The 15,161-nt window shown below is 38.8% G+C and overlaps 1 non-coding gene across 1 annotated transcript; it reads right to left on the reverse strand.

Moving 5' to 3' along the window:
• Nucleotides 1-355: 355 nt before the first annotated feature.
• On the reverse strand, nt 356-462 carry LOC117308611 (U6 spliceosomal RNA). The gene has a single exon (XR_004522701.1). It is a non-coding gene; the product is annotated as a U6 spliceosomal RNA (small nuclear RNA).
• Between the last annotated feature and the right edge of the window lie 14,699 nt (nt 463-15,161).

A 15,161-nucleotide genomic window follows, 5' to 3' on the forward strand; every position in this document is an offset into this window, starting at 1 on the left:
CAATCCAATTAAAATTTGACAAAGCATTCAACAGGCAATTCCAGAAAAAAAAGTAGATCATCAGCAATATGAAAAGATCCTCAGCCTCAATGGTGTTCGAGAAAATTCAAATTAGTACAATAAAGAACACAGCATTTTGATCCATTAGATTGTCAAAAATAAAAATTACTGGTGAGACTATCAATATGGGTTGTAATGCTAATTTCTACAGCCTTTCTGGAAAGTATTATAACAATATGTATTTTAAAATTCACATAGCCCTCAACCCAGCAATCCTATTTTTTGTAATCTCTCCTACAGAAAGATAACACCAGTACATAAAGAAATATGTTCAAGGAAATTTATTTATTTATTTAAAAATATGGAATGCTACATGAATTTGCGTGTCATCCTTGTGTTGGGGCCATGCTAATCTTTTCTGTATGGTTCCAGTGTTAGTATGTGTGCTGCTGAAGCTAGCACTCAAGGAAATTTATTGTGGCCTGGCTTTGTAGACGCAAAAAGATGCACCTTACCTGAAGAAAAATAAGAATTTACCATGAGCTTTATCAGAAGACAGTTGATATATTATGGTACCATGGAGTATTATGCAACTTTTCAAAGAACGAGTTAGATATGTCTGAACCAATGGACTTTTCAAGTTCTTAAATGTCTACTTGAGGACTGTGTTTACTTAGGCAACAGAAGAAACAATTTGTATTTCATCTATTACGTAAGGAGTAACCTGTGGAAAATTGAGTTAATTGGCACCATATTTCTTGTTTTTTCAGTTTTTTTAAATTGAAGTATAGTTAATTTACAATGTTGTGTTAGTTTCAAGTGTACAGAAAAGTGATTCAGTTATATATATATATATTCTTTTTCAGATTCTTTTCCATTATAGGTTATTACAAGATATTGAGTATAGTTCCCTGTGCTATACAGTAGGTCCTTGTTGTTTACCTATTTTATATATAGTTGTAAGTATATGTTAATCCCAAACTCCTAATTTATCCCTCCTCACCCCATTTCCCCTTTGGTAACCATGAGTTTGTTTTCTATGTCTGAGTCTATTTCTGTTTTGTGAATAAGTTCATTTGTATCATTTTTTTTAGATTCCACATATAAGTGATATCACATGATATTTGTCTTTCTCTGGCTTACTTCACTTAATATGATAATCTCGAGGTCCATCCATGTTGCTACAAATGGCATTATTTCATTCTTTTACCATATTTCTGGTATATTCCTGTGATGTTTTAGCATTCCTTACAGAGTGGCCTCTCAGGCAACTGTCCAGCTGATCTATCTCTTTACCGGGCCCAAGATGCTAGTGATTTTAGATCTGACAATAGAGGAGTAGCTCTATTGGAACAATCCTACCACAGGTAGCGTGATAAACTCTGGAAAAAACAAACAGAAACAACAAGTACCTAAATGCTCTAGAGAGTAACAGGAAGCAGGCAGACACTGAGGGGAGTCAACATTTAGAAGGGAACAGCACTGGGCTTCTCAGCTTTAGGGCTTTTTGCCAGAGAGCCGGCCCCAGTCTGTGCCCTGTGAGGTAGCTAAAATTCAGGTAGATTATACACAGTCGAACTGTTTTTTTTTTTTTAATGAAATAAAGTGAAAAAAAATTTATAATAGATACGGTTACAAGGAGGCTTAGATAGGCTTAATTTAATAGGCATAAATGACTGTTTAATTCCCCCCCAAATCAACAGGCTCAGCTAATATGTTTGCAGCATTTCACTCTTGCTCTGTATCCACAAGTTTATTTCAACTATCAGCTTCTTTTTGGTGGAGGCAAGCATGCATTGATTTATCTGTTATGCAGCAGTTGTTTATGAGAAGCCCTTATAGGAGCCGTGAGTAGTTATGGACTTTACTATTAGTAGAATCAAATAGATAGCAAACATTTTGCTATCTGCCACTGATCAAGAATAAAAAATCAGGGAACAGAAATGTCATGCTATAATTTCTGATAGACTATTAAATATTTAGAAAGGTGTACTAAAAATAGAGTTTACATATTTAAGGATAGAGTCACAAATCGTGCATATACGTGAAATGGATTAAACTACTGGCAGATTGCTGTTAAATAAGAGCTCAGATTCTTACATCAAGTGCAGTATATACCAACAGTTTCAATTGCCTATTAATAAACAATATCCACATAACAGAGCTCATCGATATTTGGTGGCAGAGGTACAGTCAAACTGTTTTGAAGACTCAAAGGATACAGCAGCTGGAAAGGGAGGGGCATTGTCTCAGAAAGGAGAGAGCAAGAGAGGGGAGCTCCAAACCCTACCCAAACCTCTGCTGACTCTTTTTTTTTTTTCTTAATTTAGCCAATGCTCCAAATTACTATGTGATGACACCTTTGATTCTACAGACCATCTACCAAGACAATATTAGTTGGCAAAAGAGATGATTTTAGATGGTACATGGACAATGAATTAAATGACATTTAATTACATAATGAGAAAATTATTCCCTTCAATTCTCTTTTCGTCCTTGAAGTTAAATCAAACAGAAAGTTTCATTCTGGTGCGGGTGTGACTTGAACCCCTAATATCTGCTAATCTCCCTTTTCAACAGGGAGCTGGCTACAGGTTAAGGACCTTCCAGCATTTGTGTTTTCTTGATTTTATGGCAAGGGATACTGGTTTTTCATTTATGGTATTCATATAAGGCTTTCATTTTAAAATAAACTTAAGTAAACAAATGACTCAAATAAAGTATTAAAAGTAAATAAAGCAGGTGAAATGCAGCCATGACAATATTTGTGACAGTGTTTTCACATGATTGAAGTTTGGGAAACACTGTGCTGATTCTTCTATTTTGAAACTTACTTTAAAACAATGGTTTTGGCAAACATTGAGATACTTTGTGCTCTTATCACAAAAATTCTCAACTTCCCTTCCTAGGCTGGGGACTCACCTGGGATGGAGTTTTCGTCAAGTCATACAGAAGGGAGAAAAATAATATAATGTGGTGAATTTTTAACAACACCGCATATATTCAATTTAATTTTTTTTTTCTGAAATCATACTGTTTCTACTTTTTTGGTGTTAAAATCCCCTTCCTTTCTTGTGAAATGATGGTGATAATATTGATAGATTTTGTTTTGCTTTTTAATGTCCTTACCTAAAAAAAATTTTAAGATTGGAAACAAAAAAATTGTACTGATCCAGAAAACACAACATTTGGGTGCATTGCTTGTCTCTCTCTTTTCACGGTATGATTCTTCTCAGTCACCTAGCAGACTTGAGTATTTCAGGAAGGGTGATATGGTCTGCAAACTCTTGAACTATACCTATATGTGGCAGACTCTGTGCAGCCTAGCTAAGGGTAAAAGAACTAACTGGACAGAGAGTTCTGCTGCTGCTCACCACAATGGAGAAGACAGAGTTGGCAGTCTGAGTCCAGCCAAAATAACTCCCTACTTTAGAAAAACACTTTTCAGAGGCAGAATAGAACTCAGAGTCTCTACAAGTATCTTTTACAATGTCTAGGGTACCATCCAGTATTATTACGCACACGAAGAAATAGGAAAATGGGATCCCCATCAGGAGAAAAGGCAGTCAGTGAAAACTGACCCCAAGATGTACTACATGTTGAAATTAGCAGACAAGAGTTTTCAAACAGCTATTATAACTATATTCAAGGATGTAAAGAAAGGCACACTCAAAGTGATCGAACAAAGAGAAACTATCAGCAGGGAACTGGAAATTTTAATAAAGAACCAAATTGAAATGCAAGCATTTTGGAGACAACAGCAGAAAGAATAAATGCAAGTAGTTGCATTTCCCCCTTTCCTGATTACTTGCACTTATTAGCATTAAACGCATTTTGGAGACAGCAGCAGGAAGAGTCAGTGAACTGACTATAGATCAATAGGAATTATTCAATCTGAAGAAAAAAGACTGAAAAATAAAGTGAACAAACACTTAAGTGCCTATGGGATAATACCAACAGGTCTAACACATGTGTTAATGGAATCCCAGAAGAGAATCCCAGAAGAAAAAAAGAATGAGGCAGAAAAAATATTTAAAGAAATAATGGATGAAATTTCCCCAAATTTGGTGAGACACATAAAATTACAGACTCAGGAAGCTTAGTTGACCTCAAGCAGAATAAATACAAAGAAAACCACACCTGAGCTTATTATAGTCAAGCTGCTGAAAACCAAAGATAAAGAGAAAATATGTAATTTAAGGTAATTATTAATATGATGTAATGTAATTATTACATTTAATGTACTTAATACTAATGTAATTATTAATATGTAGTTCTACCATTTTGCTATTTATTTACTGTTTGTCCCCTCTGTATTTTGCTCTTCTGTTCCTCCTTTCCTGACTACTTGCATTTATTAGCTATACTTAAGGATTCCTTTCCAATTTATTTATTGACTATTTAGCCATACATTTAAAAATTAACATTTAGTGGCTGTTCTAGGGATGAAAACATACTGCGCATTCTTAATTTTTTACAGTCTGCTTAGAGTTGATATTTTACTGCATCTCATAAAATTTAAGAAATTTGCCACTATTTAGAACCATTTACTCTCCCCTCAGCCCCTTACTTTATGTTATAGTTGTCATAAAGATAACATCTACATGTTTGTAATATGTATATCCATAAGCAGAATCTGCTTTCTGACCATAATGGATCTAAATTAGAAATCAACGACAATAAGATAGCTTAAAAACACCCAAATACTTGGAGAAGAACTCACTTTTAAATTACCCATGGCTCAAAGAAGAAATTATAGGAGACATTAGAAAATACTTTGTACTGGGGCTTCCCTGGTGGCGCAGTGGTTGAGCGTCTGCCTGCCGATGCAGGGGAGGTAGGTTCTTGCCCCGGTCCGGGAAGATCCCACATGCCGCGGAGCGGCTGGGCCCATGGGCCATGGCCGATAAGCCTGCACGTCCGGAGCCTGTGCTCCGCAACGGGAGAGGCCACAACAGTGAGAGGCCCGTGTACTGCAAAAAAAAAAAAAAAGAGAGAGAAAATACTTTGTACTAAATTATAATGAAAATAGAACATATAAACATTTGGGAGATGCAGCTAAAGTATTGAATGGGGGAAATTTATAGCTTTAAATGTTTATATTATACAAGATGAATGGCCTAAACTCATACTAAGTTCACAGACACCCCAAAACACACCACCGGACGTGGCCCTGCCCACCAGAGGGACAAGATCCAGCCCCACCCACCAGAACACAGTCTCCAGTGCCCTCCCACCAGAAAGCCTACACAAGCCACCAAACCAACCTCGCCCACTGGGGGCAGACACCAGAAGTAGGAACTACAAAACTGGAGCCTGAGTAAAGGAGAACCCAAACACAGTAAGTTAAACAAAATGGGAAGACAGAGAAAGATGCAGCAGATGAAGGAGCAAAGCAAAAACCCACCAGACCAAACAGCTAAGGAGGAAATAGGCAGTCTACCTGAAAATGAATTCAGAGTAATGATAGTAAATATGATCCAAAATCTTGGAAATAGAATGGAGAAAATACAAGAAATGTTTAACAAGGACCTAGAAGAACTAAAGAGCTAACAAACAATGATGAACAACACAATAAATGAAATTAAAAATACTCTTGAAGGAATCAATAGCAGAATAAGTGAGGCAGAAGAATGTACAAGTGACCTGGAAGATAGAGTAGTGGAAATAACTGCTGCAGAGCAGAATAAAGAAAAAAGAATGAAAAGAATTGAGGACAGTCTCAGAGACCTCTGGGACAATATTAAACGAACCAACATTCGAATTATAGGGGTCCCAGAAGAAGAGAAAAAGAAAGGGTCTGAGAAAATATTTGAAGAGATTATAGTCGAAAACTTCCCTAACATGGGAAAGGAAATAGTCAATCAAGTCCAGGAAGCGCAGAAAGTCCCATACAGGATAAATCCAAGGAGAAACATACAAAGACACACATTAATCAAACTATCAAAAATTAAATACAAAGAAAAATATTAAAAGCATCAAGGGAAAAGCAACAAATAACATACAGGGAATCCCCGTAAGGTTATCAGATGATTTTTCAGCAGAATCTCTGCAGGGCAGAAGGGAGTGGCAAGGCTTATTTAAAATGATGAGAGGGAAAAACCTACAACCAAGATCACTCTACCCAGCAAGGATATCATTCAGATTCGACAGAGAAATTAAAATCTTTACAGACAAGCAAAAGTTAAGAGAATTCAGCACCACCAAACCAGCTTTACAACAAATGATAAAGGAATGTCTCTAGGTGGAAACACAAGAGAAAAAAAGACCTACAAAAATAAACCCAAAACAATTAAGAAAATGGTAATAGGAACATACATATCGATAATTACCTTAAATGTAAATGGATGAAATGCTCCAACCAAAAGACATAGACTGGCTGAATGAATACAAAAACAAGACCTATATATATATATGCTGTCTACAAGAGACCCACATCAGACCTAAGGACACATACAAACTGAAAGTGAGGGGATGGAAAAAGATATTCCATGTAAATGGAAATCAAAAGAAAGCTGGAGTAGCAATTCTCATATCAGAAAAAATAGACTTTAAAACAAAGACTATTATAAGAGACAAAGAAGGACACTACATAATGATCAAGGGATCAATCCAAGAAGAAGATATAATAATTGTAAATATTTATGCACCCAACATAGGAGCACCTCAATACATAAGGCAAATGCTAACAACCATAAAAGGGAAAATTGACAGTAACACAATCATAGTAGGGGACTTTAACACTCCACTTTCACCATTGGACAGATCATCCAAAATTAAAATAAATAAGGAAACAGAAGCTTTAAATGACACATTAAACAAGATGGACTTATTTGATATTTATAGGACATTCCATCCAAAAACAACAGAATACACTTTCTTTTCAAGTGCTCATGGAACATTCTCCAGGATAGATCATATCTTGGGTCACAAATCAAGCCTTGGTAAATTTAAGAAAATTGAAATCGTATCAAGTATCTTTTCCAACCACAACGCTATGAGAGTAGATATCAACTAAAGGCAAAAAACTGTAAAAAATACAAACACATGGAGGCTAAATAGTACACTACTAAATAACCAAGAGATCGCTGAAGAAATCAAACAGGAAATAAAAAAATACCTAGAAACAGGGCTTCCCTGGTGGCGCAGTGGTTGAGAGTCTGCCTGCCGATGCAGCGGAAGCGGGTTCGTGCCCTGGTCTGGGAGGATTCCGCAGGGCGGCTAGGCCCGTGAGCCATGGCCGCTGAGCCTGCGTGTCTGGAGCCTGTGCTCCGCAGCAGGAGAGGCCACAACAGTGAGAGGCCCACGTACTGCCAAAAACCACAACAACAACAAAAAAACCCCTAGAAACAAATGACAATGAAAACACAATGACCCAAAACCTATGGGATGCAGCAAAAGCAGTTCTAAGAGGGAAGTTTATAGCTATACAATACAACCTCAAGAAACAAGAAAAATCTCAAATAAACAACCTAACCTTACACCTAAAGCAATTGGAGAAAGAAGAACAAAAGAACCCCAAAGTTAGCAGAAGGAAAGAAATCATAAAGATCAGATCAGAAATAAATGAAGAAGAAAAGATGAAACAATAGCAAAGATCAATAAAACTAAAAGCTGGTTCTTTCGAATTTGGGTTATTTCTTGAGACGTGGATGGACCTAGAGTCTGTCATACAGAGTGAAGTAAGTCAGAAAGAGAAAAACAAATATCGTACATTAATGCATATATGTGAAACCTAGAAAAATGGTACAGATGAACCGATTTGCAGGGCAGAAATTGAGACACAGATGTAGAGAACAAATGTATGGACACCAAGGGGGGAAAGTGGTGGGGGGCAGGGCGGTGGTGGTGGTGTGATGAATTGGGCGATTGGGATTGACATGTATACACTGATGTGTATAAAACTGATGACTAATAAGAACCTGCTGTATAAAAATAAATAAATAAATAAATAAAAGCTGGTTCTTTGAGAAGATAAACAAAATTGATAAACCATTAGCCAGACTCATCAAGAAAAAAAGGGAGAAGAGTCAAAACAACAGAATTAGAAATGAAAAAGGAGAAGTAACAACTGACACTGCAGAAATACAAAAGATCATGAGAGATTACTACAAGCAACTATATGCCAATAATATGGACAACCTGGAAGAAATGGACAAATTCCTACAGAAGCACAACCTTCTGAGAGTGAACCAGGAAGAAATGGAAAATATGAACAGACCAATCACAAGCACTGAAATTGAAACTGTGATTAAAAATCTTCCAACAAACAAAAGCCCAGGACCAGATGGCTTCACAGGCGAATTCTATCAAACATTTAGAGAAGAGCTAACACCTATCCTTCTCCAACTCTTCCAAAATATAGCAGAGGGAGGAACACTCCCAAACTCATTCTACAAGGCAACCATCATCCTGATACCAAAACCATACAAAGATGTCACAAAAAAAGAAAACTACAGGCCAATATCACTGATGAACACAGATGCAAAAATCCTCAACAAAATACTAGCAAACAGAATCCAACAGCACATTAAAAGGATCATACACCATGATCAAGTGGGGTTTATCCCAGAAATGCAAGGATTCTTCAATATACCCAAATCAATCAGCGTGATACACCATATTAACAAATTGAAGGATAAAAACCATATGATAATCTCAATAGATGCAGAAAAAGATTTCAACAAAATTCAAGACCCATTTATGATAAAAACCTGGCAGAAAGTGGTCATAGAGGGAACTTACCTCAACATAATAAAGGCCATATATGACAAACCCATAGCCAACATCATTCTCAATGGTGAAAAACTGAAAGCATTTCCTCTAAGATCAGGAACAAGACAAGGGTGCCCACTCTCACCACTATTATTCAACATAGATTTGGAAGTTTTAGCCACTGCAATCAGAGAAGAAAAGGAAATAAAAGGAATTCAAATCAGAATAAAAGAAGTAAAATTATCAGTGTTTGCAGATGACATGGTACTCTACGTAGAGAATCCTTAAGATGTTACTAGAAAGCTACTAGAGCTAATCAATGAATTTGGTAAAGTAGCAGGATACAAAATTAATGCACAGAAATCTCTTGCATTCTCATACACTAAAAACAAAAAATCTGAAAGAGAAATTAAGGAAACACTCCCATTTACCATTCCAGGCAAAAGAATAAAATATCTAGGAATAAACCTACCTAAGGAGACAAAAGACCTGAATGCAGAAAACTATGAGACCCTGATGAAAGAAATCAAAGACGATACAAACCGAGGAGAGATATACCATGTTCTTGGATTGGAAGAATCAACATTGTGAAAATGGCTGTACTATCCAAAACAATGTACAAATTCGATGCAATCCCTATCAAACTACCAATGGCATTTTCCTCAGAACTAGAACAAAAAATTTTACAATTTGTATGGAAACACAAAAAACCCTGAATAGCCAAAGCTATCTTGAGAAAGAAAAACGGAGCTGGAGTCATCAGGCTCCTTGACTTCAGACTGTACTACAAAGCTACAGCAATCAAGACAGTATGGTACTGGCACAAAAACAGACATATAGATCAATGGAACAGGATAGAAAGTCCAGAGATAAACCCATGCACATATGGTAACCTTATCTTTGACAAAGGAGGCAAGAATATACAATGGAGAAAAGACAGCCTCTTCAACAAGTGGTGCTGGGAAAACTGGACAACTACATGTAAAAGAATGAAATTAGAACACCTCCTAACAAAAATAAACTCAAACTGGATTAAAGACCTAAATGTAAGGCCAGACAGTATAAAACTCTTAGAGGAAAACATAGGCAGAACACTCTATGACATAAATCACAGCAAGATCCTTTTTGATCCACCTCCTAGAGTAATGGAAATAAAAACAAAAATAAACAAATGGGACCTAATGAAACTTAAAAGCTTTTGCACAGCAAAGGAAACCATAAACAAGACAAAAAGACAGCCCTCAGAATGGGAGAAAATATTTGCAAATGAAGCAACTGACAAGGGATTAATCTCCAAAATATACAAGCAGCTCATGCAACCCAATATCAAAAAAACAAACAACCCAATTCAAAAATGGGCAGAAGACCTAAACAGATATTTCTCCAAAGAACATATCCAGATTGCCAACAAACACATGAAAGAATGCTCAACATCATTAATCGTTAGAGAAATGCAAATCAAAACTACAATGAGATATCATCTCACCCCAGTCACAATGGCCATCATCAAAAAATCTGCAAACAATAAATGCTGGAGAGGGTGTGGAGAAAGGGGAACCCTCTTGCACTGTTGGTGGGAATGTAAATTGATACAGCCACTATGGAAAACAGTATGGCGGTTCCTTAAAAAACTAAAAATAGAACTACCGTATGACCCACCAATCACACTACTGGGCATATACTCTGAGAAAACCATAATTCAAAAAGAGACATGTACCACATAGTCAGGTCATGGAAGCAACCTAAATGTCCATCAACAGATGAATGGATAAAGAAGATGTGGCACATATATATACCCCTCAGGTATAAAAAGAAATGAAATTGAGTTATTTGTAGTGAGGTGGATGGACCTAGAGTCTGTCATACAGAGTGAAGTAAGTCAGAAAGAGAGAAACAAATACCGTGTGCTAACACATATATATGGAATCTAAAAAAAAAAAAAAAAGGGTTCTGAAGAAACTAGGGACAGGACAGGAATAAAGATGCAGATGTAGAGAATGGACTTGAGGACATGGTGGGGAAAGAGTAAGCTGGGACGAAGTAAGAGCGTGGCATGGACATATATACGCCACCAAATGTAAAATATATAGCTAGTGGGAAGCAGCCACATAGCACAGGGAGATCAGCTCAGTGCTTTGTGACCACCTAGAGGGGTGGGATAGGGAGGGTGGGAGGGAAGCGCAAGAGGGAGGGGATGTGGGGATATACATATACAAGTAGCTGATTCACTTTGTTGTGTGGCAGAAACAAACACAACATTGTAAAGCAGTTATACTCTAATAAAGATGTAAAAAACAAATAGTGACTCCAGAAAAAAAAGATGGCCAAATGTTCAACCTTAGGAAACTAGATAAGAGCAAAGGGAACCCAAGGTAAATAGGAGGAAGGAAATAATAAAGAGCCCAAACCATGAAATAGAAAACAAATGACAGAAAAATTAAAAGCAAAAGCTGGTTCTTTGGAAAGACCAATAAAATAGAGGGGCTATCATTACAAATCCTACAGACATTAAAAGGGTAATAAGGAAATATGAGTGACTTCATATCTATAAATTTTTAAAACTTAAATGGACAAATTCCTTGAAAAATACAATTTACCAATACTGGACAAGCGGAAATGTGAAACATGAATAGCCCTATGTCTTTTGAGGAAATTGAACTGGCTAGCTAAACCTGACATAAGAAAATTTAGGCTTGGATAGTTTTAGTGGCTAATTCTATTAAACATTTAAGAAAGAAATAATACCAGTTGTTCTCTATTAGAAAATAGAGGGGAAAGGAATACTTCCAAACTTGTTTTATGAGGCCAGATTAACCCTGATACTAAAAATTAATAAAGACATTACAAAAAAGAAAATTATAGACCAGTATGCCCCATGAACACAGATGCAAAAATCCTTAACAAAATATTAGTAAATTGGCAACATATAAAAATGATGATACATCATGACCAAGTGGGGCTTATCTGAGGCATTCGAGGTTGATTTAACTGTCTAGGAGCTTATGGTAGATTTATGGGAAAGAACTACAAAATTGAAACATCAGATTAAGGAAAGAATTTTCTACAGTTGCTTTCTTTTACTAATAGGGGAAAAAAAATAAGATATAGCTAAAAACCACCAGACTAGGAATCAAGACTAGAATTCTAATCCTGGTTCTGCCTCCAACTCCATGTATGATATTAGAAAGGTCACTTTGCCTCTCTTGGCCTTAGTTTCCACATGGGTCCAATAATGACCTCTTAGGGTCTTTTCCAGCCTTAACATTCTAAGAGTGTATGAGACCAAGTCCTAAACTTTTTATCACAGCTGCCTAAACTTTCTGCTTCAGCACCTCAGAAGGAAGAAGTAGAAAACGTGCAAGATATGCTTTCATGCACAAGTGAAGGCACCATCTGTGTGAGATTTGAAGTGCCAAGGACTCAAGGGGGACCCCTCACTTGAGAGCACCCAAGTATCCTCAGTAAGTAGTTTTAATTTACTCTCCGAAGTCATCCGTTATGTCATTGTGCCATGGAAAGACCATGGACATTGGGTTTAGACTGAGTTGGGTTTGAATCATAGTTATACTAACTATTGAATGACCCTGAAAAAACTAACATCTTTGAATCTTAGTTTCTTTATCTCTGAAGTGGAGATAACACCTATGATTCAGAATTATTGTGAGGATTAAACTGAGATAGCATAAGAAAATTCATGAATTATAGTTGATGCTCAATAAATGTTAGCTTCAATTCCCATATCAGTAAAGAATTAGGTTTGGTTACATATAGCAGAATACACAAATAACCATGGCTCTAGCAAGACAGAGATGTGTTTATTTCTCTTTCATGTAAAAGAATTCGAATATGGGAACCCTGGATTTCATATGGAAGCTCCATGGTCAGTAGGGAACTAGATTCTGCCCATCTTTGTTCTCTACTGTCCTTACTGTGTGGCTTCCATTCACGAGGTCACCTCAAAATCTAAGAAGGCTGTTGAATCTCCAGCCATCCATTCACATTCCAAGAAGGCATTAAAAGAGAGAGAGAAAGGCAAAAGGGATATCTGGCAGCAGAATTAAGCACCGTAGAGAACGTTTTTTTGGATGCCCAGCTAATGACTTCCAGTTACATCTTGTCAACCTCCTCCTCATCTCAGCATCTTGTCGCAACAGAGGCTGGGGAGTGGAATCTTTTAGTGGGGCACATTGCTGCCTCCAGATAAAATTGTGATTTTGTTACTAAGGACAACAGATATTGGGTGTGCAACCAGCAATCTCTACAACACTCCTTTTTCCTGTTACTAAGGTCACTTTTGGTTTGGAGATCATGGAATTGGCACGGAATAGCTGGTGTGGCTTCTGAATCACAACGCACGACAAGAGGGTCAGCTCTTGTGTAGCACATGGATTTGAATTCAAAATCTAGCTTTGACACTTACTAAATAAGTGACCATGGATCACGCAAATTACCTTTTTGGAGACTTAGTTTCTTCCCCTGTAAAATGGGATCATAATAATATGCCTACCTCACAGGTTTCAGGTAAAGATTCATGAAAGCTGAATAAGTGACAGCACTCTGAGCAGAGTTGGCCACATAGCAGATGCCCAGCATTTCGTTTCTCTGAACCTGAAGTCCAGCCTGTAAATGGGCACTGCCATTGCTCAAAATGGCCCAAGGAGACAAGTGGCAGAAACTTTATGGGGAGTGGCCCTTTTGGTAGGTAGGGAAGGAAGCTTGCAAGAGGGCTAGGCTTCTAGGTTTTGTCTGCGAAGCTACTTGTAATTGCAGAAAACTATCAATATAAGTTCTATTAAAGAATAGTATAGGGCTGTGACAGTGCATTGATAGGGGGCTGGGGGTGGGTAGCAGGTATGGCTAACCTGGTGTGGAGGCCAGAGAAATCCTGAACATGGAGAACAGGTATAAGGTAGAGCAGGTAGCAGGCTCATCTCCTATTTCAGAATTCCAGGTCTGTGGTAGGCAGAGTAATGCCCCCTCCAAAGATGTCCGCATCCTAACCCCCTAGATCCTGTGAATACGTTGTTACACAGCAAAGAAGAACTAAGGTTGTAGGTGATATTAAGATTGCTAGTCAGCTGAACTTAAAGAGGCTTTCCTGGATCATCTGTGTGGGACCAATGTAATCACTAGAGCCTTTAAAAGTGGAAGGCAGAGGAGACAGTCAGAGAGAGATCTGATGAGGGAAGCAGGGTCAGAAAGATGTTATGTTGCTGGCTTTGAACATGGAGGTGGGGCATGAATCAAGAAATGTGTGTAATTTTCTCTAGAAGCTGAAAAAGGCAAGGAAATGGATCCTCTTCTAGAGCCTCCAGAAAGGAACCAAACCATGACGACACCTTGATTTTAGCCCAGTGTGACTCATGTTGACTTCTGAAATACAGAACAGTGAGAGAAATTTGTGTTATTTTAGGCCACTAAGTTTTGTAGTAATTTTTGTTATGGCAACAGTAGAAAACTAGTTGTCGGCCTGAACCCTGATATTTCCATTTTAAAATATATTTCATTCCTTTCCACCTGCCCTGGAACCCTATCTTTCCGTCATCTCTGCTCTCTGGACCCATCCCCTGGACCTGCATCGTGGAGGATTCCAAGGTCACAGAGCTATTCAGATCTATTAGAGGAGCAGCAAAGGGAGAAGGACAAGAAGCCGGCAGGTGAGTGCGAGGGTTAAGGGAGACCTCTAGCTATGGACTCAGACAGGCGTGGTATGGAACCTCGGGGAGGTTCCACTTCTCTGTGGAAGTCTGAGCAAGGGATTTGGTTTGTTTCTTCAGCGCTAACTTGAAGACAGTGATAGGTGCTACCTCAAAGGCATAAAAAGCAATGATAACTATACCATGCATTTATCATAAGAGATTATCATTAACGTTCATGTGCCACCAGGAGACCAGGTCCAGGGAATTCAGGCAGGTCACTGGAGGGTAATCAAGGGCAACGCCAAGCACCCAGGGCCAGGTGCCAGGGAAGGTGCCTCTTCCCCTTCCTGCCCCCTCCCTTTCCTGCCGGGGCAGCGGCTCAGGGAGAAAGCCCCAGGAGATGGGGAGATGGCTTGGCCAGCTGTGCTCAGCCCCCGCCCCAGGTCACAGAGGCCCGCCAGCTAACCCTTCTCCCTCCTTCCTCTCTCAACGCTCCCTCTACCTCAGGCTGCCCTTTGGTGGCCCATCCGGCTGTTTTCACGAGGAGTGGACACACGAAGACCCCTGCTTCCTACCTACTCTGAGTGAGCGATGGGGGGAGTGGGGGCCGCGCGGGGAGCTGGCCGACGGCCGGACGGTGGCGGGGCGCGGGGGGGGGGGGCGGTGTTCTCACTTCCCCTCCCCAACGGCCTGGGGTGCAGGTGCCGCGGGCTGAGCCCCGCCGGCGGGGCGGGCCCTGTGGACACGCCCTCGCGGCAAGTCCTCGCTGCCCGGCGGGAGGAAGCGCCAGAGCGGCGGCTGGTGCTG

The sequence above is a fragment of the Tursiops truncatus genome, chromosome 16 (assembly GCF_011762595.2).
Source record: "Tursiops truncatus isolate mTurTru1 chromosome 16, mTurTru1.mat.Y, whole genome shotgun sequence".
In the NCBI taxonomy this organism is placed as follows: domain Eukaryota; kingdom Metazoa; phylum Chordata; class Mammalia; order Artiodactyla; family Delphinidae; genus Tursiops; species Tursiops truncatus.